Consider the following 25,517-nt stretch of genomic DNA (forward strand, 5'->3'; position numbering starts at 1 on the left):
CCAAACTGCATCCTGACTCCATCACATCCCTGACATTTGAGTTGCAAATTCAATATTCCTGTGCTATCCACATCTTTTGCTTCTCTGCAGCATCAGTGCCATTATCTGTTATCTCCTTGAAATCCTATCCTGCCTGGATTCTGTGACATACCTGGTTCTGATCTTTTTTCTCTGGCCACTGCTTCTCAGTCTCTTTTAAGGTTTCTTTTCATATACTTTTCTCTCAAATGTTAGTGTTTCCCAGAGTTCCGTCTTCCGTCTCCTATTCTCATTTGACACATTCTCCTGGGTAATTTCAAAGGCACACACAGCTGACAGTTCCAACCACGTGCCTCCAGAGGGTGGCACCAGCCCAGTATACACAGTATACACAACTGCCCACCAGACAGCTTCGCCTGGAGGTCCTACATCTTCTGCAAAATCAACATGTCCCCAGCTGAACTCACTGTCTTTTCCAAAGAGCTTGTTCCCCCTCTTAGATTCACTATTTTAGATAACTATTCTCTATTATCTAGTCATGCAAGTCAAAATCTGTAAATGGCCCAGAACCCCACTTTCTCTCTCATTTTCTCAACCCTCCACAAACTGACCTATTTTTAAAAATTGGATATTCCAAATCATCACCTCTCTTTCAAGATGCCTACCCCATATCACCACTCTCTCAATAAATGACTTGGCCTCTTAATTCACAGAGAAAATTAAAGCTACCAGATAAGAGTTCCCTTATCTTCCATGAATCCTCTACTGTGCCAGAAAGATGGAGTAGACACAACTTTTTCTTATTTCTCTTACCAAATACAGCTAGAATCCCAGACATTACATGTGAAGCATACACTGACAGGTAAGGATAAGAAAGCAGCCAGACTAGGGACCTCAGGACCTAATGAATGACAAGGAGTGAGTTCCCTGGGGTTTCTTTTTGCCTCATATATCCCAGGCTAGGTATTAGAGAAGTTGGCAGCACAAAAACACCAACAAGAGCAGGAAAAAAAAAAAAGAAAGAAATTCAAGAGAAGCCTGTTCTCTCTAACCAAAGGATCAAGAAAGGGTAGCTTGACAAGATAGGAAACTTTCAGACACTAACCACTCTATTCCAGCTAAATACTACATAGAAAACTGGGCTCTATCTTTACTCCCACCAGAAAAGGCTGACTAGGGAGCCTGGACCACCACCCTTTCCAGGTTTGTGGTAATGAGGCATCTCCTGGGGTGGTGAGAGAGGAAGCCTATTGGAGACTCAAAACTTTCACCACTACCCAGAGGTAACAAAGCCACCTCTCATAGCCTCATTAGGGGACATAGAGGGAGCAGTAACGAGGCATCTCTGTGCCTCCCATTCAGTGGTTCTCAATGGAGGCCTAAACTCCCACCCTTGCACTGCAGTAACAAGAAGCCCTTCTCTTCCACGTGTGAAGAAAGGCACAGTGGGAAACCAGAACTTAAATCTCTACCTGGTGGTAATGCGGAGGTACCACCCTCTTCACCACCAGAGCAGTACCATAGAAGCCTGATGAAACAGAAGATTTATGTAAGATCCAGAATTTCCTAACATAATTTGCAAAATGCCCTGTTTTCAGCTGAAAATTAGTCATTGAGAACGTATCGTGAACCAGGAAAATTTTAACTTGAATGAAAAAAGGCAACCTATGCCAACATCGAAATGACACAGATGTTCGAATTATTTGACAGGATTTTAAAACAGCCATGATAAAAATGCTTCAATAAACAGTTACAAACATACTAGAAAAATAGTTAAAAATAGAAATCTGAACAAAGAAACTAAAATTGATATTTTAGAACTGAAAATCAATAACCAAAATAAAAAACTCAATGGATAGAATCATAGAATAGAGGGTAAAGGGACAGAGGAAAGAATCAGGGAACTGAAGGTAGAATGATAGAAATTACCAATTTGAACAACAGAAAGAACATGGACTGGAAAGAAAAAAAAAGAAAAAGGAACAGAGCCTCAGACCTGAGGGAAAATACCAAAGGATTTTTGTCATCAAAGTCCTTGGAGAAAAGAAAAAGGATGAGGCTGGAAAAGCATTTGAAGAAATAATGGCTGAAATGTCCTCAAATTTCACAAAAACATTAACCTATGTATTCCAGAATATGAGCGATCCCAAGCAGGAAAAACCCAAAGAAATTCACACCAAGGCACATCACAATCAAACTTCTGAAAACTAAAGACCAAGGAAGGAATTTGAAAGCCAGGAGAGAAAAATAACACCTTATCTGTAAGAGAAAAACAATTTGAATAGCAGCAGATTTCTCATATGAAACCATGGAACCCAGAAGACAGTGACACAGCATTTTTCCAGTGCTGGGAAAAAACAAATAACCAAAAAAAAAAAAGAAAAATGTCAAAAAGGACTGCCAGAATTCTATATCCAGTGAAAATTTCCTTCAGGAATGAAAAGGAAATCAAAACAGTCTCAGATGAAAGAAAACTAAGAGAATTTGTAACTAGTAGACCTGATCTAAAAGAATGACTAAAGAATGTTCTTTAAACAGAAAGGAAGTGATAAAAGAAAGAACATTAGGAAAGAAAAAAGAACAAAAAGAGTAAAAATATGGGTAAATACAACAGACTTTCCTTCTCTAGAATTTTCTAAATTATGTTTGACAGTTGAAAGAAAAAGTATAACATTGTATGATGTGGTTCTCTATATATAGAGGAAATATTTAAGACAATTATACTATAATGGGGAAAGTAAAGAGATGTAAAGGGAGGTACGGTTTGTACACTTCACTGAGTTATTCACTATAAAGGGATAGCACAAGAGGGATTTTTGTAGTGATGGAATAGTTCTATATCTTAATTGCAGTGATGGTAACATGTGGTAAAATGACATAAGACTACACACACACACACACACACACACACACACACACATTGTACCAATGTAAACTTCCTATTTTTGATATTGTAGTATAGCTACAGAAGATGCAATCATTGATGGAAACTGGGTGAAGGATACACAGACTTTCCTGTACTATCTTTACAACTTCCTATGAATTTATAACTATTTCAAAATAAAGGTTTTTTGAAAAGTGATTATAGGACATCAGGAGAACATATAAATGGAAGGCAGTAGATGTTCTTAAAAATTAAGAAGTTGTATCTCAATCAGAATGTTTTTGGTTGCAAGTGACAGAACTCTGAATCCAACCAGTTTAAGCAAACCAGAAATTTATTAGCTCATGTAACTTCATCTTTTAGTTTTGCTTCTACTGTAGGATTTGCTATCCTATAGTATCCAAGCCTCCTTAAGGAACATAACTAAGCTGTAACAATCTTAGAGCACAAGATCCAAGGAACAAGGGGTCTAGTCTCTCTTCCAGTATCCAAATGTAACACTGCAGGAAAGGACACTGATTTGCCTGGCTTGGTCACATGCTATTTCTGAGCCAATCACTGTGGCCAGGAGGTGGAGTATTGTGACTGACAGCTCTCCCGGCTCTCCCCCACCTACCAAATGGAGTTGGAAAGGAAATGATGTTAATTTTTTGCGGGAAATGAGTAAACTCGTCATATCGCCTCTAGTTGGAACCGGCAAAAATTTTGCAAAGTAAATAGAGACCTCTTTTTAAACTAAAACACTGAAAGTTTCATAGAAAAATATCAAATAGATCGAAAGATATGAATATTTTACAGGAAAGTCTAATTTTGGCGAGAAAATGTCAAAAAAGCCCCGCGTTACGACGCGATTTGGCGGGAAAATGCCTGCTTACAAAGAAGAAGGAAGTGATGGTGGGTGACAAATGCATCAGATGTCACCTATAGAGCATCCAGTTCTTCTGTAGGAATTACAGAAATGAGAGAATGTAGGATTTTAAAAGGAGAGAAAGACCACACAAGAACATAAAACAGTGCATAAAGAGGTAGGAGAGTATATATCAGAAATGAGAGAGGAAACAGTGGGGCTGGCAAATCATGGCTCTTGACCAAAGCTACTTCAAGTCCCAAAAGATGAACAGATACAGCTTTCAGGGATGTATTTGAGATAAAAGTCAAAGAGAGCTTCTTAGAACTTTGAAAAACTTTTGTGAAAATTTACAAAAATTCCAGTTTTGAATTCAGAAACCCTAGTAAGTTGTAGGCAGATGGTAAACATGGATAATTAATTTCTAGTTAGAAGAAAAACCAGGTGAGAACCATGGGAAACTGTTTTTGCTTCATGGACCAATGTTTAGATAACACAAAGCTGAATGATCGAGAGCCAGCTCAGAACTCGCATGAATAAACAGGCAGAAAAATGACCACAAAAGGAAGAAACTGAATGGGAGGGTGTGGTGTAATGCAAGCTTTTTGTCATCGAAGGAAACATTTTGAAGGCCATCTGGTGTTAGTTCAAGTTTAGTTCCTGTTTAATTTCTTGTTTAGTTAGTTCATGTTTAATTCTTGTATCTCACAGGAACGTATCAGAAAAAGAAAAATGCTCCTATACTGTAGATCCCATAATCTTCTGTGAAGAGCCTGGATGGGCTGTTTCTAGCCACTAGCACTCCTGTTACCTAACTTGGTTGAAGAGTTCTGCATGCTCCCTCGAACCTACCAGGTATGCAGGGCTTCACTGTTAACAGGTAGCTACAAAGCACCGCACCTATATGAAATAATAACCAGCAGGATCAATGACTTCTTTTTTCTTTTTTTTTTTTTTTTTTGCTGTGAACTATGTGTTTTCAAATACAAGCATAAATAACAGTTGCCTGCATTTGTGTACCTACAGAGCACTGTGCAAGAACTTTCCATTGCATTGGATCACTACCACAACCCTGTGAAGTGGGAAATGTGGATAATATTATTATTGCCACCTACAGAGGACGACACTGGGGTGTTGAGCCAGGATTCAAACATGGGTCTGACTCCAGAGGCTGCATTCTTTACTTCTTCCCCAAGGCCTTCCACTGAAGAGGAATTCTGGCTCTTTTCCCAAATGCCAATGAATCTGCTTTTTCACCTGTATACAGTTGGCACTTTCTTGAGGCAGGAGGTAAATGAAAAGAGATCTTTGCAATACATTATAATATTTTCATACCAAGTATAATCCAAAGTTCCAGTGACTTGCTGTTGGTTATCAAAACACAGATTAACAGTGGAGTCATAGAGTAATTTATTTCAAATTTGGCTTCAGCCGCCATTGCTAAGTAATTTTAAAAGTGGGCCAAAGGCATGGGAATGGCTTGAGTGATGTCATGGTTAGGAAACATGATTCCCACCCTGGGAGGCTGAGACCTGGATTCAAGCTTGGTGTTTGCCTCCTGCCATACACACACACACACACACACACACACACACACACACACACACACAGTTTAGATGAAACGAATTGCTCTCCATTTGGTGGTTTTTATCTCCTAACCATGCAGCTGCCTGATACACTCTCATCTTTCAGGCTGAGCTGCCAACTTTCCATTCCGCGCTCCAGAATTAAGACAAAGAATCGCCCTCCGAAGTGATGCCAGAGCTTTTATTTATTTCCTCCCTTTTGGCATCAGTGTTTTTAATGGAAACCTGATTCATTTGTCACCAAAAAAAACACAGAGAGTGCTGCATCAGAAGAGTTGGACAAAAACCCCTCTATTGGGATCCTGTTTCGGGGGCGATCACCCTGCACGCTGAAAAGAGGGCTTCGGAGAAAGACCAGAAAGGCAGCTCCTCCCAAGGGATTAGAGGGAGCTTCTCTGACACCCCAGGGGAACATGCTTGAACAGATGCTGTCCTGACACATGAGAGTGCCAAACTGTGTCAGCGCTGGGAGGTTCACCCTCTTTAGAACAAAACTTCCACAATTTAATCATATCAAATATAGCAATATTAAGATTCAGAACGTTTTGAATAACTGGATACCATCTTATTGTTTGTTCTTAGAGATGGTCAAACTGTAAAATTGGAAAGATGACAGGAATCCCTACCTCATGGGTTTGTTGTGAGGTTTACATGAGAGGAAGGGCGTGGATCAGAGACCTGGCACACACAGAGCAGTGGAGTGAGGTAGTTAATGGTGGAGACTCTGGGACCAATTACCTGGATCAAAAATCTGTTACTACCGGTTATTAGCCAGGTGAACTGGAGTAAGTGGTTTGACCTTTCAGAGCCTCCATTTCCTCATCTGAAATGGGGATAGAAATGATAACAGTGTCTCCTTTAAAGACTGTTGTGGGTCTCCAATGAGTATAAATCAATAATTGTAAATCTCCTAGAAGCATCCTTAACATATAAAATGTCTTTTAAAAGTGTGTTCTACCATTATTATAGAAGTGTCCAATAAATCATTTACATGGATTTATTAGTAGTATACAGCTATCCCTCTTATCTAATTATGTATGCGGTCTTTCTTCGTCAGCCCTGCAGGCTACATTTAGATGCCTATAGATTGCCTTAGACAGACATGCTCATTTTCGCTGGTACACAGAATAAGCGTGTGGCTACCAGGTCTGCACTCAGCAAAAGGAAGATAAATAATATTTACTGAGCATCTGCCATGTGCCAGGTACTTTACATGTATAGACTCACTCGATCTTCACAATAACCTTGAAGGTAAAGGTAGGTGAGAATAAATTTGCTGAGAAATATTAATTTGCTCCAAATTACAAATCAGGGAACAGGAAAGCCAGGATCTGAAGACGGATCTTTCTGATTCTAAAAGTCCACATCTTCGCCCTTCCTTCTGCCTTGGAAAAAAACTCAAACGGGGGATATATCACCTCACCTGCTCAGGGAAACCCAACCTTACTTTTAACAGGAGGCAAGTTCTTTCATTCCACATTAGAATATAAGTTTAAAGATGAAGACACCCTCTGCTGACAAACATTCCTACTGAAGTGTAAGCATCTGATGCAAGATCCTTTCCTGATAACAGATTTGGTTGTGGCAGGAACAAGAGGGCGCTGGTCCAAGGAAAAGGAGGCCAGATCAAATTTCTGTCATGACTTACTACTTTCCTGATCAGTGTGACTTGCTCTAGAAAACTCTAATTTTGAATGTCTGCTCCTGTAGGGTGGGCAGGTTTATACTATATTTTTAGTATAAGTATGTCCCATAAAATATTTGGGACATACTAAAAAAATTATTTGTTTTTTGTTAACCTGAAATTCAAATGTAACAGGGTATCTTGTATTTTACCTGGCGACCCTACTTCCTTGAACTGAAAGCTTTGCACTGGGTATGTCACAGACAGACAGAAGATACCATCACTGAGCATATACTTTAGAGAGATAGTCCCAATGTCTTCCTAACCCATGAGCTTGAAATGAACTTGGAATTACCAGTGTTTGGACCGGGCTTAGCAACAGCATTGTCCACAGAGAACCAAAAAGAACTGATTGACTAAGGGAGTCGTTGTCAGGTCCGAGAGTAGCAGTGATAGGATGAGAAGGAAGAGTGGGCGGGATGGGTCTTCACATTGTGCTTTCCAACCTGTGTGTTAGTTTCCTATTTCAGCTACAACAAAATACCGCAAACTTAGTGGCTTAACATAACACCCATTTATTGTCTCATAGTTTCTGTAGGTCACATGTGCAATTATGCTTAACCAGGTACTCTGCTTGGGATCTCGTGTGGCTAAAATCAAGAGGTCAACCAGCCTGGGCACATATCTGGAGTCCCCTAGGGGAGAATTTTCTTCTGGGCTCATTCAGATGATTGGCAGAAGTTAGTCCCTTGTCATGCAGTTGCAGGACTGATGTGTCTGTGTCCCTGCCGGCTGTCAGCCGGGGATCATTCCCAGCTTCTAGAGACCACCCACTTCATTGGCTCACGGTCCTCTCCATCTTCAAAGCCAGGACCAGTGCATCAAATCCTTCTCAAGCTTCAAATCTCTCTGACTTCCCCTTCTGCTGCATTTCTCTGACTTTTTGCTTTCTTCTCATGCTAAAAGCTCCTGGGAATACATTGAGCCCATCCAGCTAATCCAGAATAATGTCTTTACTTTAAGATCAACTGATTAGTAACCATAATTATATCTGTGAAGTCCCATTTGCTATGTGATGTAGTGTATCCACAGATACAACACCAGTGTGAGAAACGTCATAGGGTCAAATTCTGCCCACCACAAGAGGCTTCGGAAGTTGATAACTCACTCTGGCAAGGGCTAGACAACCTCTCAAAACAGAAGAGCAATTTTCTGCAATATCTGGTTGCATGTGTTCACTTATCTACTCTGGTCCAGTGCAAAATAATCAGGGTAGAACCAAAAGAACTCTGTTCTGATCCCAGCCCTGTACCGACTGAACCAAGCAAACTTACACAAGGTGTTTAAAATCTCCGGGCTTCTAGCTACTTTATCTGCCAGATATAACATACTGGATGAAAGTCTAGCTCTTGGCCAAAGACCTATGTGTGACTTACAGTCCTGACCATTTGGCTTTACCTGCCAGGCCTCATGGGGGACATCCGCCCTCCCCATACCAGGCTCAGTCCACCGCAGTCTCACCAGGGAGCTGCAGTCAAGGTTTCAGGCCCCTCTGGCCAGCCTCGCTGTCACACAGATCTGCATTCCTCACCCAGGTGCCTCCATTTGGAGGTCCCTTTATCAGGGAGCTTTCCTCAAGAGACTCTGCCAAGACTCCCTGTAGAGGAAAGAGGGAGGAACCTTGAAGACACTTTTTCTTTACACTCACTCAGTATTCACTATTTTCCCCCTCCGAGTCCCCCTTGGGTTTGCTCCCTTACACTCATCCCAGCCCTGCGTCCGTAGAACTGCAGAAGCCTTTTGCTCAGGGCTCCCTCAGTAGTGAGACGGTTCACCCACGTGTGCTGATCCAGCTGACCTTGTCTTGGCGCTGTGCTGTGGGAGAGATGCAACAGGAGGTACCAGTGCGTTCTGCAGTCTAGCCTCTGGCTTACACTAGGGCAGCAAGTGATTCAAGGCTGGACTGTTATTTCAGTGTGGCTTGTCGTCTTAATGGGCTACTCTGACACCTGGCAGTCCAGCTCTCTGCAGCTCAGCAGAGCTCTTGACAACAATGGACAGCCTAGTTGCCTTTGTAGTGACGTGAGTCACATGGCTCATTCATTCATTTCTTCAGTAACATTTATTCAGCCCCTATAATGGGTTGGGCACTTACTAGGTGCCAAGGATGCAAAGATGAGTCAGACCTGTTCCATTACCGGCAGGAAGGTTACATTCCAGTTGAGGGATGTGACCCATTAATTATGACGCATTGTAATTAATTCTCTCATCAAGTGTTTCTTGAAAGCCTAACTTGACATCTCATATAATCCTCACAATGATTTTTTGAGATACATTTTATGATTATCTTTACAGATAAGTAAACCAAGGCTCAGAGAATAAAATATTTTGCTCAAGGCCCCACAACCAGTAAGTGACAGATAAAGATTCACACTCAGGACTTCTGATTTAAATTCAGTGCTCTCTCTCCATCATCCGAGCTAGAGATGAATTCTGTAAGGACCTAGAGGATGGGAATGATTCTTCCCGGGGTTAAAGAAGGAGAGGAATGCTGCCATATTTCAGGACTTTGCAAGTAAAGTGCTATGTATGATGGTTACTGTTAGTATCACCATCATATATATATTTTTTAGTTTACACTCTTACTACTTTTCATGAGATAAAAGTTCCAATTCATCTGTAAACCATCAGGCGGTCCTCATTCCCAGTCAGTTCTGCAGAGCCTGTTCTGATGACACAGACGCTCAAGACAGTGGTGCGGAAGGCCTCTTTGGAAAGCCTGTCTTTACATAATAACCCATTAAACACAATGACTCTCAAAAAATGCTGGTTCTTTAATGAGGCCATTTAAGGATTAGAGTTCTCTCTGGACATAAAGGAATCCATTTATTCCATCTCACTGGCTTGAAGGAAAAAGTCAAACGTGGGTGTTTGCAGACTGCTGGGTAACAATGAAGGGCACAGCACTCAGAACCGGGAAGAGAGCAAAAGAGTGCATGATGTAATCGTCTCCTCCCTAACATATTTCCTCTCAGTGTCCACGAGTGTGAAGTTGTTGGCAAATATTTAAGATAAGTGCTCTTGGTAAGATCCAGTTGCTGGTGCTCTAGAGCTGTGTCCAAATAGAGAGGAACGTCATGGAGCCCAACCCTGGCATGGGCCCCTCCAAAGGCAGCTTCTTACTCTCATTTGTTTATTCCACCCCCATTTCTCAGTCCTTTCCTCCCAGGTTCCTCCTGAAAACCAGTCCGTACAGACTCTGGAGACCCTGTTCCTTAGCTTTGCATCTGCACCCTGAAACATTCCACAGCCACTGAGCAATTCCAATTTTCTTGTCCCAGGTCACCCTCAGGTGGACATAAACCAGTTGTCCCCAGTGACTGGTTATGACACCCGTTTTCCTCTTAGATCTCGGTGCCTCCTGGACGATAGAGCTTCAAGGTGCAAATTAGGAAGACTGAATTTTATTCTTCCAGAGTCGATGGTAGCCAAATCATAACTTCACTCAACTTCAGTCTTCCCAATTACCAAATAGGGCTGGTATATGCATTTATTACCCAAAATTTTATAAAACACTTTAAGTTTACTGGAGAAGGATCCTAGAGAGCTGCAAAGTGTCATGCTGGTCTTATTGGCTATTGAGTAGCAATAGTCATAGTTGGAGTCCCCATTGATTTCCATTTCTTTTAATAAACATCTATTGAGCACCACTGCATGCAGAGCCCTCTGCTGGACAACCATGGGGGTACAGAGACCCAATCTCTGTCCAGGAATTTAGCATTTACTACTTAAAACAAGCAAAGGAGAGTGCTGGAGATGAGGAACTAAAAGGTGTCCTTGGTGGTGTGTCGTGTTGGCCCCAAGCTCTGTGTCACAAAGCTGGATACTTCGAATAACCAAATAAGGCTGATGCTGACACAGCTGGCTTCACTTATGTGCCTCTTTAATCCATCTGAGACGTAAGGCCCTGGCAAGCCCTCAGTCCTCTCATTGGGCTTAATGCACGTGGGTAGTTTGGTGTTTGCCAAATGCCAACAGAGTTAATTTCAGGTCGGTTAGCGGGCACTTTGGGGCTTTAAGTGCAGTCATTGTTAATTCATGAGATCCGAAGGAGACACTGAAAAAGTTGACTCTCCAGCCTTCACAGGCCGGCCTGAGCATTCTGTGTTGGAAGCTTCTGTGAGGGCTTGGAGGCGCCCCGCCTTAGCTGGGGCAGGGAAAGTGATGACTCACCCTGAGCTACTCAGCTTGGGCAGGAAACAGCTGATTCTTTTGTTGCTGTTTTAGGTGGGGCTGCACTCCCGGAGTGGGCAGGATTTGGGCATGAATTTAACTGCAGCTCTCTCTTTCTTGGGTCCTTCCTGGGCATTTGGGAAAAGAGAGCTGAGCGATAAGATGAGCTAAACTAGGCACATAGGAAGGAAACATGGTGCTCTGCCAGGCCATCCTCTCAAAGTAGGTCACAGCATATCTGAACTATGCAGCCTTTTCGGGAGGTAAGTGGAAGCAGGAGTAGCACACAACAAACAAGTAATCCTGTCCACACTATTGACTTTGGGGCCCAGTGCACCTGGTGAGAAACCCCCAAAGTTGTAGTTCTCCAGGGACTGCTAGCCGCCGGGAGAGATCCTTTCGCATGGGCTCTGCTGGGTTATCCTCCACTTGGCCATGGTGACCTTAGTTGACTTCCATTCTTTGCGTCACAGAATCCTTGTTTGTAAATTAAGGTTAATAATAGAAGTCACCTGTCGGGGTGTTTGTGAGGATTAATAAATCAAAACACAGAAGCACCCAGAACAATGCATGGCTTAGAGTAAGGGCTTAATACATGTTTAGCTATTTTTCAGGGAGTCAAGAGGAAGGCATAGATCAACATCAGCAGTTGTATAGACAGAGAGTGTTAAATTTGACTGGAAGTAACCTTATGTTTTTCTTAGTTTTAACAAGCCCTAGTAAAGACATATTCCTGCAGGAAGTGACTCTGCATCTCATAAAGTTCTCTCCTTCTAAGTCTGGGGATGTGTTTCCTCCATGGTCCAGTTCAGTATGTCTCAAATTTGAATGGTATATAAATCACTTGGGGGTTGGGGGGGTCTTAGTAAAATGCAGATATGGCTCAGTGGATATGGAGGTAACCGGGAGTCAGCAGGTCTAACAAGCTCCCAGGTGACACCCCTGCTGCTGGCTCACAAACTTTGAGGACCAAGGATGTAGCTCGCACCATCAGTAGAACCTCCTGGGATGATGGAAATCTGCATCTGCATTGTCCCAACACAGTAGCCACTGACCACTAATCACATGTCACTATGGAACACTTGAAATGTGGCTGTTGGAAACTGAAGTTTTAACTTTATTTAATTGAAGTGTAACTGATCACATGTGGTTAGTGATTCCAGTATTGGACAGCGCAGCTCTAGACCACGGTGCTCAGAAAGTCAAGGTCATGAGTTGGATCCTTGTTAGTATCACAGACAAAACTACGTTCAAGACCACATATTATATCTTAGATGACAGTGGAGATTGAGCAAAAAAAAGTATAGATATACCCAGTCCATCTCCACACCCAGAAAATACAGGCAAAGTATATGCTCTGGTGTCTGTAAATGTTAGTAAAATAACCTTTGTATTTGCAGATAAACTTCCTGGTAGAGCTGTCTGATCGAGTTCCTTCCCTCACTCCTGGACCTGGGGCTTGAATCACTGTTTCTTTTCTGGGTGTTGGTAAGAAAAAAATAAAAGAAGGTATTTCATTAACGTTAATTCTGTGATATCCTCAGCTCCATAATCTTCACTTCTTAATTGTTTGCCTTACTAAAGACTGTTTGTCTTTAGTGTGTGTCCTTGATGTCCAGACACAGCGTAGAAATAAACATTCTCTGAACTCAAAGAGGGTGGAAAGCTGAATGAAACTTAAATAGGTGAACAGGTTTTTATCTGACTGGATTGATAAATAATAATATAAGAATTTGGAATGTTTGGTAGAGAGGACGTTTTCTCACATTGAAATTTATATGTATCCAAGTCTTCAGCTTTCTTCCAGGTTGTTCCAAATAATCTTTGATTTGTGCCAGTGCTCTTAGATGTGGCAGACATGTCAAACATCCTGGATGAATACTCATGAGATTTACACCCATATCAGTGACAAATAACTGACTCTATACCAACCCAGAGCACAGAGTTGGATTCTGAACCGGTGTCAGGGCCCAGTGCTTTCAAATTGGTACAGAGGAAGCCAGCCCTGTTTTTCATGACATCTTTGTGAGACATGTGTCAGTGTTCTTACCTACTGTTGATGTTACATGTAAGAGATCATTTTCAATCATCTCAAAGTTACTATACTGATTTTTTAAATGACACGGCATTTTTTTTCAACAGTTTGCATTTTTAGCCCATGAATATTTGGAACCATAGGTAACACTTTATACATAATGTTAAATAACAAAAATTCAACGGAGTAAAATTTAAAGAGCTAATTGACTTTATTAAATGATTCATGAATTGGGCAGCATTCCATCGAGCAAGTACAAAGCTCTGTCAGCTGCAGAAAAGGGAAGGTTTTTGAAAGCAGAGAGGGGGTAGAAAAAAAGGATATTATTAGCAAAGAATGCACTGTTTCAGGCAAGATTGCCCTCCTCAGGATGATGGAAGGGATCTAACAGCAGATTACCTCTGAGGGCTGGCCAAGAAATTCCTGACTGGTGAATAACACTGACTGGGTAAAGGCCCTATTCCTGGGAGAAGCAAAAGCTGCAATTAGGTTAGATATTAAGTCTTGGTTTGCTCACGTGGGACTTAGCACAACTGACTCAATTTGCGCCCATTGTCTCTTTTTTAACAGCAAATACAAAGTAAAGAAATATTATGTTAGCTATAGTTATGTAGTATATATAGCTATAGTTTTGAGAAATCCCTACTGCAACAAAGAATATCAAATTGAATTTAATAACAATTAGGGCTTTAATGCCTATCTTTTATTTCATGATTGTAGAAATTACTGTATCAACGTTGCTTTGATTAAAAGTATTCTAGGTCTGAGATCTATTGAGAGACTACCCAATATATGTTCCCGTAGTATGCTACCAAGATGTGTATGTTGAAAAGAACATGTGTGGAATAAGAATGATGCAATTCTTATTCAAGGACAAAATTGAGTTTCCTGCCACAGTGAGTAGTGACAGGAGGACCTTTACAATCAGCATTCACATAGAAATTAAAGTGGGTTTCAGCATCAAATGCCTATGACAATGGACTATAAAATACACAGATCTGGGCCCGCCAGGTGGCTCAGGTGGTTGGAGCCCTGTGATCCTAACACTAAGGTCCCCGGTTCGATTCCCACATGGGCCAGTGAGCTGCACCCTCTACAGCTGAAACTGTGAACAACAGCTCTCCCTGGAGCTGGGCTATCGTGGGCAGCTGGAGGTCGGCATGGGCTGCTGTGTGCTGTGGCCAGTGGCCAGCGTGAGTGGCCACCGACTGCCTCAGGCCAGGGGAGCGCAAAGCTCATAATACCCCCAGCATGGGCCAGGGAGCTGTGTCCTACACAACTAGACTGAGAAACAACATCTTGAACCGGAGTAGGGGGAGGCGGAATAAGGGGGAAAAAAATACATACACAGATCTTGGACGTTTTGTTGATTATGACAAAGCACTTAATAGTCAAGATTAGCTCTCAGATGAGAAGGAGTTCTAGTGGTCCAAGGAATAAAGGAGTATTTTTCTCTTTATTTTTATTGTTGCCTCCCCGATTTCCCTTTCTAACTATCTCTGTTTTTTAGCTATTGGAAAGTTTTTCTTTATTCCTTTGTTCTACCCCATGTTTTCTTCCACTGGAAAGATGTGTCTCCTTGTGATCAAATGAATACAGCACTGTGCAAGATGTGATAGAAAGATATAAAGAACATATATGGGATTCTTTCTGGCAGGCAATTTAGTATGTATCCTGGGAATGAGCCTGCATATATGAAGCAATGAGCATATTAGGAACATAAGTGATTGAAAACCACCTACCAATCACGTAGAAAAGCTGGGGTGATTGATGCCAAGAAGGAAACAAAAAATCTCAGTGAGGATTCATGATGTAAGGCTGATGGCTGGAAAATAACTGTAGAAAACCAGGCCAATACTAGCGAGTGTCTAGGAAAAGGTTGAACTAAACTTCTAAGGCTAAGATTCCTTTTTCAATGATAGCGCTTTTAGGTGAAGGAAGTGTGGGCACACAAGGCCACAAAGGTGACGGCTCCTGAACAAAGCTTATATTGTACACCTGTTGGGCACGGACAGCCTAGGTCTGGCTCTTCAGTGGTACCTGGGCCCACAAATGACAACACCGTCAGCTGGGCCTCTTCTGCTTAGAAGAGACAGAGAAGTACAGATGTGGATTACAAACTCAGAGATAACGCAGCATCTGGGATCTAGTGATTAGGCCAGAATCATGCAGAGCTGGGTCATCAGGGTCTCGGCCAAGAGCTCGGGTCATTTGAAGCTGCACATTCCTTTAATTTTATTAATTGCCTTTCAGAGAAAATGTTGCGTAATGTTTGGTCATGTCTAAGTAAAAATCCTGCGTTGGCCATCAGCCTTGGGAAAAAGGTTGGGCTAAACCTCTGGTGGTCTTATATAACACCTTTTGGAGTAGTATCTTTGCCTTGTGAGTTGCATTCTTTTTTAAAAATTTTAATTGAGATATAATTAATATATAACATTAGCTTCAGTTATATAACATATGATTCAATGTTTGTATATATTGTTAGATGATCACCACAATAAGTCTAGTTAACATCCATCACTACACATAGTTATACATTTTTTTTATTGTGATGAGAACCTTTAAAATCTACTCTCCTGGCAAATTTCAAATATACAATACAGTATTTTTAACTATAGTCACCATGCTATACATTATACCCCCAGGACTTAACTTATTGTATAACTGGAAGTTTGTACCTTTCGACCAACTTCACCTATTTTGCCCACCCCCCACCGATGAATTGCATTCTTAATAAAGCGTATTCACAAAAGCATGTTGTTGAGGTTAATAAAAGAAGGCAGGAAATAAAGCAGATAAATAGCTAAGGTCTTGGGAAATAGAGGAACTGAGGAAGAAGAAATAAGAGTTTGGCCTTGATAAATAATAAAACTTACAGAATAAATGAGAAAAAACATCATGATCACTTAAGAATTTAAAAAAACTCACTGCTATAAGTCAATGGGATCAAACTGAAAATGACAGATGTTGAAATCTACAATAACAGAGAGAGGAAGATAAAAAAACGTGTCCTTAAATTCTTCACATTTGAGAACTAAGGGACAGCAGTGAGATTATTGTGTCTACAGGGCAACACAAACAGATTTGAAATGTTAAAAATGAATACAAGTATTTTCTTTTCCCATAAAAAGGCCTAGATTGTTGCTTTTTCTACTAAGTTGGTGAATAGATCTTTGTCTCAGGTGTCCTTGAGACACAGCCTTTATTGAGGATCCCTGAGGGATTTGGAGGAGCCAGTGGGAGAGGGGAGGGTACTTACTGTTAAGTAGTTTAGAAGACAAGATAGTTCCTTAGAGTCCCAGGGTAAGTCCCAAATTATGGAGCCCTACCCAAGCACATTTTCCAGAAGGTGTTCCTGCCTCTGTGTGAACCCCAAAGCTAAGAGCTCTCCTATGTACTGCCCACCCTTCTCCTTTGGGGCTCTTGGTCCCTATGCATCCACATTGCCCAAGGCATTGAGTGATAATTGTGATTCTCTAGCCAGCTTAATATATTTGAAATGTAATTAAAGAGAAAAAAGGAAATAAAAATGTATAACAACTTAGATTTAATGGTTGATTAATAAGAGAAAACAATGGTACTGAATTAGTCAGAATTTTTTTGGTTAGAGTGATAGGTCTCCAACTCAAACTAGTTAAAGCAAAACAAGGGAGTTATTCAAGGCGATTAGAGCGTTTTAGGGAGCCGAGGAAAGAAATGATGCTGGTTCTCAGGAAAGAGCAGATCTAGGCTCTCAGGTCCTGTCAACACGCTGTCTTGCCCCGGCTTGGTGCACACCTACGTGTTCCGTCCCCGAATCCCATGTAATCACCACCACGTTATTGCTCATGAGCACAGATGTCGCCAACAGAGGTGAGGCTACTTATGTGTACTTCCCCAAAGCCTTGAGATACAGGACGGGTGTTAAGTATTAATCCTCCCAGGAGGCTGCCTTCCTTCTGGCCAGGAATCCCAGGAAGTTGCAAGGCTTCTGACCATTCCCTTGAAGGAATCTCAGTGCTTTTGCTCTGCCTGCCGAAATCCTAGTCACCCTTCAGTGTCCAGTTCAAATCTAAAATCTTGCTCAGTGTTTCTACCCACAATTAACCCTTCCCTTTTTTGTGTGCCTCTAGCACTTTGTCTACCCTGCTCAGTGCATTATTCATCTTTTAAATTTCTTTCCACAGTCTTGGTGCTTAGTAGGTGCTTAATAAGCATGTACCAAATGGAACCAAACCAGAACGTCTGACCCAGCAGGTCAGTTGTTCAAGAGGTGGGCTGCCAGACCCCTCAGGACTCCTCGTACCAATTACCGTGACATTGACAGATCTAGGGGTTGCCGCAGAGAGCCTGTGCTCATATGATTATTTTAAATCAAACAAGGAGGCAGCCGTGACATGTAAATCGATCTTTCTAGATAGAAAAAGAGATAAAATGACTCAAAGTACCATTGAAAAGGCATGGTAGTCTTTTGCCTTTTTTTCAATGTTCTCATTTATGTTAAATACCGAAGCACCAAGTTTTGCCCTTTAAGCCCTGTACTGACTGCCAGCTTGGTGACTTCAAGGCCCAGTTTGAATCCAGCCTGATCAACAGCCATCTCCCTCTTTGTTAAACTTCAAAGAGTAGGCTGTAGGAAAAAACATCTTAAAAAAAAAAAAGTTCTTCCTTTGAAATTTGTTTTTCTGTGATATCTGAGGGTTTCTAGCAAGAAAGCATAAAGTAAAATAAAATAATCCAACTTTAGCTTTTGCCTTCAAAATCCCCTCTCATCATCTGTGCTTTTGCATCACTCATTCCAAACAGTGCTGTCTTCTTCTTTCTGTGCAACCTTCCATATGCTCCTACCCAAACACTAGCCTCCTGCAGGGGCAGCCATTTCCCCATAAGCTTAAACCATAAATGAAAAAGACAGCCATATACTCTCTCCTATGGTGGGAGGCTGGGGCCTTTTTCCCTGGCAAGGACTCCCTAGGGGCGTGTTACCTTCCATTTGGAGCTACAATCACTATTGTTCCCTATACTGAAAACTGTCCTGCAGGAAGGGACCGGAAGTCCCCCCACCCAACACCATTGTGCCAGAAAGATTTCCTTTCTCTTCCGAGTGCACCCCAATGGCCTAGGTGCTGTCAGTTCCCAGGGGTCTCTGGCACCAAATGCCTCACCTAGAAAGGGGGTGTTTCTGTGGTGGGGGAAAAAGTCACCACTCTACGCCTGGCAACCAATGTCCAGAGCATTCTGGTTTGTTTATGGGTCAAATAACTCTAGTTAAATTGTGTCTTATCCCTCAGACAGCATTTTCACCATTATTGCACCTTGCAGATGGTAATCACCATATACACGAACTACAGTGAAGGGACATCTACTAATTTGGTGGAGTGTTTTGGTTTTTAACTGTTATTTGTTAGTTTGGTTGAATCACAATCCTCAGCTATTTAGAAAAGAACAAAAAGTGCGCTTTCCTGATCCACTTGATAACAAATTCTGGGCCTCCATTCTTTTTAATGGTTAGTAGCATTGAATTTAAGAGTCAAAACACTACATTGTAAAAAAGAAAAGCAAGATTCTATTTTTAAAAATGAAACCTGAAAACTTGACTTGAAAGAGATTCCATGTGTAAAGTTGCCTGAGGAAGTTTATCAAATTTTTATTCTTTGTTTTATTTTTGTTTTAAGCAAGAAACAATCCATATTTCTCTTCAGAATATGAATTTTGACAACATTAGTAGTTGGACTTTTCATTCTCTTTCACCAACAACAAGCAAACTTGTGTTATACAGAAGTTTTGTACAGACCCTTGCTTACCAAGTGTTAGGCCATATTTAGACCAGAAACAAGAACCTTCTTATCTTAAAAGCCATCTTGTCTTGCTTTGTGCCTTGTACCTGCCGGCTTGTGTTTGCCTTAGGCCTGGAGAAGCCGCCTGGAATATAGAAACCATCTTATCCTATCTTGCTTTGTACTTTGTCTCCTAGGGGCTTGTGATCAGCAGGTCTGGGCAGTCCCAAAGGAGGCCTGGGGGCCAGGATGTGGAGCCGGAGGGCTTGGTCATGCCCCCGAAACCCTTGGTTGCTAGAGACACCGCAACGAAAACCCCCTGAAGCACTGAAGGGGGAACAACCTCCTTTACCCCCTCCTATAAAACTCCACACCCATTTTGGCTCAGGGTGGTTATGGTCTTTTCTAGCCTGACCTCCCGCAGCTCAAACATGCCAAATAAATTCTAATAGACCAGTTTTGGTCTCCTGCTACTCATTCCTCCTGCAGTGCCTAACACCAAGCATAGCTTGAGGGTACTTCACACTGTATTTCTGGAATCCTCGTGTCTTCCTTTTAAGAAAGCTACATTGATAGATGTGCGAAAGACTTTAAACTTCTTCATAGTACTTTATTACTTTAATGAGAAAAAAGACCATCATGGACACAAAGCAAGAAAAAAGACTTTCTATTTGAATAGTCATTTGACATCAAAATTATCTTAAATATTTCAAAGGGAATTATACGAGTAATTAAAAAAAAAATCAAATATCGCATGAACGTGAGGTTGTCTTTGCTACCAACCTAGTCTATAAATAGTAGTGGAGTCATTTGTCTATACCTGGCCCAACAATATCCACCTTTGAAATTCCCAAAGACCCAATTAAAATGCTCCTCTATTGTGTCCCTCCTGACCCCCCTTCGCCCCACCCCAGGTTTCCCCCACACACAGACACATGCGTGTGTGAGCCCTCTAAACACAGCAGCCCCCTCTATATGCCATGTATGGCAGTCTGTCTTGTAACCAAGAGAAAGCTTGTACTGCTTGCTGCACAGTAACCAAGAAATCGAGAGACAGAGCTGAGGCAAGGAAAGCAACTTCTGGAAATCCAGCAAGCCGACAAGATGGCAGACTAGCCTCCTAAAGAGCCATCATGAGAAAGTACAGAATTCAGGCTTTTATGCCAGCAGGAGGGGGAAACAGGAGGGGTTTGAAGTCAGGAGGTGACTGATAACCAAGGATACCTGGGCACCAGCAAGTATTCAAGAGGGATGGTGAAACTTCTTTGCTTTTGGTCACCAAACTCCAGTTGCTGTGGTCCCACTCATGATGTTCCTACAAATCTTTTGATAAAAACAATGATTATTTTTGTACATAACTTCCTTATCTCCTTGGGGAGGTAGTTTTGAGCAGGGAGGTTGTTTCAGTAATTCCTAGACTACTGAAGGTTACATTCCTTTAATGATTAGCGTATCTATGTGCAGGTCTAAGCAGAGGCTGCTAACCAACATTTTATGGGAACCGGGCAGGCTCGAGCAAGATGGAGTCAGAAAGACTGATTATTGTATCTGTTACAGTTATATGACCTTCTGTGTACAATCCCAAGTCACCTTGCTCTTTGAGGGCAAGACTATGTCTTACTCTTTTGTTTTGTAACTTCCACTGTACCTACCATCATGGTTGACACATCAGAAAAGAAATTAAATATTTGCTGAATTTAACTAGATTTGAATGTTTCCGCAAAATTCTATTGTCCCCAGATTGTCTTCCCCAGAGCAGTTTTTCAGCAGTTATTATTTTTTTTACCTCTAGAATTACTGCAAAAGAGGGAAAAGTTTAGGTAAAACGTGGTAAAATAAATGAAATTTGCCTTTGTTGTTTTCCTATCATATTTTATAAACATTCCCTCCACCCCATGCTCAGTTCTGCGAAGGAACCTGCATCTTAACACCTCATTGGATCTTCTCAGAGCCATCAGAGCCTGACACTTTTATGTTTATTTATTTGTTTCAAATTTCTTTTATAGTGACTTTTTATTATATAATTAATATATGCTCATTAAAGGAAAAATTAGAACATACAGGCAAGTAAAATAAAAATCACCTGTAAACTGCCTCCCCAGATAGCATGATGTGGTATATGCTTCATGCCTATAAATAATGTGTTTTATTTGCTTATTTTCTTGAAGGTGTCAGATACCTTCTATATGGAGAGAGACAGAAATTCACCTTGAAGTAGATCCTTTTCGTTGTGTGACTATCATTTCAGTGGCCCTTTTAGTTTTGCAATAATAAGGTTAGGTAGAAACTCTTGGTCCTGAGTTCAGAGTGTAAGCAGATCTCTTCTTTGATCTCCCTCTCAAACGCCTCCCCATTTACAGCAGTATGTAGAGTTTGAGGGAAGGTGGTGGACCAAGTAAGGAGTCTGGTGTTCTTGGGTTTGGAATGGCCTGGCAATCCATTCACTACTCCTTGATGGTCAGTGTGAGAGAGGCTGGTTGGAGGGGATCAGCGTAGCCCCAGAAAAAAACCAGGAGTAGAGAAGAGCAAGGAGACTGCTTAAATACATAAACCTGAGGAGGATTGGAAACCCAAGCTCAGCATATGGGAATTGTGAGAAAGCCATATGTAACCCTGCATGTGGTTGCCACTTAAATCAACTCCAGACCTACTCACCTCAGCACAGCGAGTGTGCTTTGAAGGGCAAGAGTTGAGTAGAAGAGTATTCCTTAAGAAGAGTTGTTAGCGTCCAATGTGGGGTACTTCTGGGGCTTGAGTCAAAATCTGGACTAATGGAGTCATCCCAATAATTGTAGAAAATCATTTTCTGCCAAACTGTAGTAGGTGGGGCTTCAGCTGTGGCACGGTGAGGCTGCAAGAAGTAGTGGGCAGAGGATGGGGTGGGGAGAGGGACTACTGAGTCTCTAACTCCCCCTCTTCCTGCTTCTGGGAAGCAAGTGTGTGTGTGTGTGTGTGTGTGTGTGTGTGTAGGGGGATGCTCGGTACTTAATAAGTTGGGAAATTTCAATACTTGGAAGTAAGAAGGGTCCTTAAGAAGTTTTTAGTCTGTCTTGAAGTGGAACAGGTGGTAAAGCCATCAGTTATACAAATGTGACAAGATTATATTGTGCTCCAAAGGGGAAAAGCAAGTCATACCATGGGTGATTGTGCCTGTATATGTGTATGTAATTTTTATTGAGGGCAACACATTAATTGGTGCTCATTGCTTTAGTTCAGGGAACTTCAGGTATGGATGACAGCACAAAGCAATGATTCTTTTTAAGTGAAATGACCTTTCTGACCTACGTCTTAAGTATCCGACTCTTTCACTGATATGTCAGACCAATTCCATTCCATGTCATAATTGGTTGATAGGATCAGGAGGAAGGCCTAGAAAGAAATCTGGGAAGAAGCAAGGAGAATTCCTGAGAAGAAGGAACTCCTAGAGTCAGGTAACTGATGCAAGTTCCCAAAGCCGGCAAAGCCCCAAAATCTTTTCAGCCCAACTCCCCATCCTCTGCCTACACCACTGGCCTGCTAACACTTGCAGCCTCTTCTCAGTTACAAGTTTTTGTTTTTAGTGTTTTATTTTTGCTAAAATTTAAAAGCTCTTAAAATGAACACCTTCAAAGATAAACAAAAGTAGAGAGAACAGTACGACTAACTCCCAAGTACCCATTACTTAGGTTCGAGAATTATCAATGATGTTTCATCCATAGTACCATCTACTCCAATAATTTTTTGAAGCAAATCCCAGACATCACATCAGATAGATAGAAGGATAGAGAGAGAGAGAGATAATAGATAGAAGATAGATAAACGATAGGTAGGTAGGTAGGTAGGTAGATAGGTAGATAGATCTATCGATCGATCGATAGATAGCTGTGTATGTTAAAAACAAGATATATTAGTTTGCTCAGACTGCCATACACAACAACATGGAATGGGTGTCTAAAGCAACAGAAACTTACTGTCTCATGATTCTGGAGACTGAAAGTCTAAGATCAAGATGCCATCAGGGTTGGTTTCTGGTGAGACCGTTCTTCCTGATTTGCCGATGGCTGCCTTCTCACTGTGTCCTCACACGGCCTTTATTCTGTGCTCCTGCATTCTTGGTGTCTCTTCCTCTTCTTATAAGGACTATAGTCCAGTTGGATTAGGACCCCCTCTTATGATTTTCTTTAATCTTAATTAGCTCCTTAAAGACCCTATCTCCACATACAGTCTCATGGAAGTTAGAGCCTCAACATATGTATTTTGAGGGGAAACAATTCAGTCCAAAACACAAAAGGTTGTTTTTTTTTAACATAAAAGCAATACCATTATCACACCTAAAAATAGTAACAGTAATCTCCAAATATCAAATATCTAGACAAAGTTCAACTTTTTCCAATTGTCTTATAAATATTTTTATAATGGCTTCAAATTTCTATCTTGTTGATAGTCTATGAAAATATCTTGTTTTTATCTTTAAAAACCCAACAATGAGTGTGCATTTATTGAATACATCCTATGTACTCAGCATTGTTCTAAGCACGATGAGGAACTAAGTGCCCAGTAGGAAAATAATAAACAATGAGGTCAAGTAGGTAGGATGGGGCCAGATTACAGAGGATATTAAACGTTATAGCAGAAAAGTTTAAACTTGATTTTGTTGGAAATAGATAACCTTTGAAGATTTCTGAGCTTTGAGGTGGCAAAGATGTAGAAGATGAACTTCATTTTCTATAGTGAGTGGGCATATGACAATGGCAATTTCCTTTACCTTCTGTCATAATGCTTGATCTTAGACTGGTTGAAAAATCAAGTAAAATAATGAACAGTCTATACAAACCTCAATTGTGATGATGCAAGTATAAAGATTATATTTAGTTTATAGAAACCTGCCTTTATACTAGTCAACTGATTATGAAACTGGAGGCCAAACGTGTCCGGGGCTCACGCTGCCTGTGCTGCTCAGCCAATAGACCAACACAGGAGTTTGGTCATAGAAGAAACGTTTATTATCAGAGCACGGGAGTCTGAGAAGGCAGCGGGTGAACACCTCCAAACACTGCTGTAACCTTCTCAGACCGGCTTGGGCTTTTTAAAGGAAAATCTGGGCGTTCTTCCAGAGGCTTCTATAGTGGAGTCAGCAACCCAGGAACAAAGATGGGATTATCCGGTTAGGCCACTGAGATTGTGATCAATAAGCCTAAGGGTATTAATGATAGGTTTCAGGGTAATTCTCTAATACAGGGAACTGGGTTGGACAGAGGATATTCTGAGCTTAAGCCACAGGGGGATGACCTATTGTTAAGCTACAGGTCAGTCACAGAAAGGTGAGGCCAGGGACCTGGAGCGGCCTCTACTACGGGGGTGCCAACCGGGCCTTGCTTCAATTATAGTAATACAGATATTGTGCAAAGCAAAGGATATATATATATGTATGTATATATACATATATATACATACATATAAAACTATATATAAAACTATATATATAAACTATATATATATGTAACTATAGTTCAATACTCAGTAAGAGATTTTAATTAAAACTTTTAAAATGGTAAAATAATATGCATAATATAAACAATATTATCCATGATGGTCAGGAGAGTTAGAGTAAAAGAAATTAACTTTGAAGACTCAAAAAATAAGTTTGTCTGACATTTTCTAAATATGCATTTAAGTTTTTGAATTGTATAAGTCTTAACTAATACTATATGAGCTAAGTATACAGACAAATGCTATGCATTATAAAGGAAATTTAACTTTAGTTATTTTTAGCTAACCAGATTCTGAAAATAAACCTAAGACCTCATTAGAGGCCAAATTTTTGCAAAGATATAAAAATTGAGCTATGGTTGGCAGGGACATATGTGACAGAATTTTGAAATGCTTATAATCTGAGTCAGTAGCTCTGGAATGCTGAAGAAGAAAGAATGGCCGTAATCAGTCCAAGAGGACACAAAGGCATGTCCTCTGAGCTGTTCCAAGTCTGTTTTAGCAAGTGCACATGTCTCCAAAGTGAAAGATACTTCCTAAATGGTTACATGGCATCTGGATCATATAGGGTTTTTAAAAAGTCTTTCAAAATCTTTTGGAATCTAATTACACTTTCTGAAATCTTCAGTAAAATGAATAATTTTTAAAATTTAGAAAGGAATTTAAGGAAGAGGCTACATTGGGACTAGAGTTTATCATTATAAATATTGTCATTATCTGTGTTTAGTATTATTAAATGAGGATATTCCATATAAACACATGATTCTGACTAATAACAAAGCCAAAAATAGCACACAGACTGTATTTGAAGTTACGGTTTAAGACTGTTTTGTTTGGTGATTTGCCAGAAGGACTCAAAGACTCAATGGCATATTATACTTACGGCAAAAATGCATTACAGCAAAGGATACTGAGCAAAAGCAGCAGAAAATGGATGTGCGTCAGTGGAGTCCAGAAAGGCTTCTGATGTCTTTCCTCCTGTAAGGCCACATGGGATCACTTCCACTCTGTCAGATCGATCTGGGTAGATGTGGTGTGTCTCTGACCAGGGAAGTCCATTTGAGTCTCAGAATCCAGGCCTTTCTTTAGAGGGGGCAGGTCACA

The 25,517-nt window shown here is 41.0% G+C and overlaps 1 pseudogene; it reads left to right on the forward strand.

Annotated features, from left to right (window-relative positions):
* LOC109447295 (centromere protein L) overlaps positions 1–25,517 on the forward strand; it is a 69,759-nt pseudogene that overhangs the window by 36,482 nt on the left and 7,760 nt on the right.

Source organism: Rhinolophus sinicus, linkage group LG02, assembly GCF_036562045.2.
Source record: "Rhinolophus sinicus isolate RSC01 linkage group LG02, ASM3656204v1, whole genome shotgun sequence".
In the NCBI taxonomy this organism is placed as follows: Eukaryota; Metazoa; Chordata; class Mammalia; order Chiroptera; family Rhinolophidae; genus Rhinolophus; species Rhinolophus sinicus.